The sequence below is a fragment of the Littorina saxatilis genome, linkage group LG12 (genome assembly GCF_037325665.1).
Source record: "Littorina saxatilis isolate snail1 linkage group LG12, US_GU_Lsax_2.0, whole genome shotgun sequence".
Taxonomy (NCBI): domain Eukaryota; kingdom Metazoa; phylum Mollusca; class Gastropoda; order Littorinimorpha; family Littorinidae; genus Littorina; species Littorina saxatilis.
The window spans coordinates 34,174,424-34,177,167 of record NC_090256.1 but is presented as its reverse complement, the minus strand read 5'-3'; positions in this window follow the sequence as shown (position 1 = coordinate 34,177,167).

Sequence of the window (2,744 nt, the reverse complement as noted above, 5' to 3'; positions counted from 1 at the left end):
TCCTCACGGGGGAGAGGAGAGGAAAGATCACGCTGAAGGCCTCAAGTGTGTCCTTTGTCCCACGCCAAAGGTTGCACTCCAATAAGCCTGCATCCCCCACACATGATGACACGCAAGGTGTGAATACAGCTTTGACAGTGTTCATTTGGGGCGCGCCTTTGAAGACGTATAACTTCTTCCCGTGCACATCATCTCAGAATTGTCCAGACTTGTACATACGATCTAGATAAGACCGTCCCTCCACTTGGACTGCGCATACCAACAAAATCAACATCCCTGACTTCTTTCTTTGCAAAGTTGGACTTTTTTGTTAAAGGAAATTAATTTCGCTTATTGGAACTAGTAACAGGTTAAAAAAAAATTTAAAAAAATTAAAAAAAAGTTCATCAAAAACCGTTGACTGTGTACAGAAAACACACAGGATGTTGATTTTTGGTAGGTGTCCAAGACTGGCAAGAGGACGGAAGGTCGTATCCCTCAAAAGAGCCCGGTGTAACACGAGAAAATTACTCCCACGAGATTTTTACTCCGGAGTAAACATTTCGTACGAAAAAGTTACTCCCTTTACGAAAAAAGCACTCCCCCATCTCACGAGATAATTACTCCCCAAGACAGGTGAGTTCCGAGAAAACATTTCGTACAAAAATGTTACTCCCCTGACGAATAAATAACGAATAAATTACTTCACCCCAACACGAGCAATTTAACTGCCCATGTCAGGTGTACGAAATGATTGTGTACTCCCTTGTCCCCTGTTAGTCTTGGTGGTGGAAGGGATGGAAGGAAGGTAGCGCGACATTCGTGTGCGCGAGATCACTTATTGGCATTATCCCTTCGCCCGCATCCCATTTTTGCGTACGAGATTTTTACTGGAAGTAAAAACAAGTCGCGTAAGGCGAAAATACAATATTTAGTCAAGTAGCTGTCGAACTCACAGAATGAAACTGAACGCAGCAAGACCGTATACTCGTAGCATCGTCACTCCACCGCCCGTGGCAAAGGCAGTGCCCGTGGAATTGACAAGAAGAGCGGGGTATTCGTTGCGCTAAGAAGGATAGCACGCTTTTCTGTACCTCTCTTCGTTTTAACTTTCTGAGCGTGTTTTTAATCCAAACATATCATATCTATATATTTTTGGAATCAGGAACCGACAAGGAATACGATGAAAGTGTTTTTAAATTGATTTCGAAAAAAAAAATTTGATAATAATTTTTATATATTTAATTTTCAGAGCTTGTTTTTAATCCAAATATAACATATTGATATGTTTTTGGAATCAGCAAATGATGGAGAATAAGATAAACGTAAATTTGGATCGTTTTATAAATTTTTAATTTTTTTTACAATTTTCAGATTTTTAATGACCAAAGTCATTAATTAATTTTTAAGCCACCAAGCTGAAATGCAATACCGAACCCCGGGCTTCGTCGAAGAGTACTTGACCAAAATTTCAACCAATTTGGTTGAAAAATGAGGGCGTGACAGTGCCGCCTCAACTTTCACGAAAAGCCGGATATGACGTCATCAAAGACATTTATCAAAAAAATGAAAAAAACGTTCGGGGATTTCATACCCAGGAACTCTCATGTCAAATTTCATAAAGATCGGTCCAGTAGTTTAGTCTGAATCGCTCTACACACACACACACACAGACACACACACACACGCACACACGCACATACACCACGACCCTCGTTTCGATTCCCCCTCGATGTTAAAATATTTAGTCAAAACTTGACTAAATAGATCGTTTTATAAATTTTTAATTTTTTTTACAATTTTCAGATTTTTAATGACCAAAGTCATTAATTAATTTTTAAGCCACCAAGCTGAAATGCAATACCGAACCCCGGGCTTCGTCGAAGAGTACTTGACCAAAATTTCAACCAATTTGGTTGAAAAATGAGGGCGTGACAGTGCCGCCTCAACTTTCACGAAAAGCCGGATATGACGTCATCAAAGACATTTATCAAAAAAATGAAAAAAACGTTCGGGGATTTCATACCCAGGAACTCTCATGTCAAATTTCATAAAGATCGGTCCAGTAGTTTAGTCTGAATCGCTCTACACACACACACACACAGACACACACACACACGCACACACGCACATACACCACGACCCTCGTTTCGATTCCCCCTCGATGTTAAAATATTTAGTCAAAACTTGACTAAATATAAAAATGGGGAGTAAAAATTTCGTGGAGGGAGTAATTTTTTTGTGCCTTGGGGAGTTCTTTTCTCGTACGAAAAGTGTACTCGGAGTAAGAATTTCGTACGAAATATTTACTCCGGAGTAAATTTTTCGTGGAGTAAAAATGTCGTGTTACACCGGCCAGATCTGAGAATGATGGTGAGCTGAGGAATCGTCAACACGGGAAGGACTGTGTCTTTATGGACGCTTATGGTTCATCCCTGTGGATACTCGTTTTACAGTGTTAAATCTACTGGGCCCACCCTTCCAGACGAATAAGGCTCAGATTCATCCCTGTGAATACTCGTTTTACAGTGTTAAATCTACTGGGCCCACCTTTCAAGTCGAATAAGATACAAGATACAAGATACAAGATACAAGATATTTATTCACCAATTTTGCAAAAGGATTTCATCTTGGCACGGCACGGTAAAAATAAAATAAAAACCAACCAGACACATATGCAGACACACATCACCATGCATGCATACATACGTACATTACACTGTCATGCACACACAGACACAACTCACACACACACACACACACAC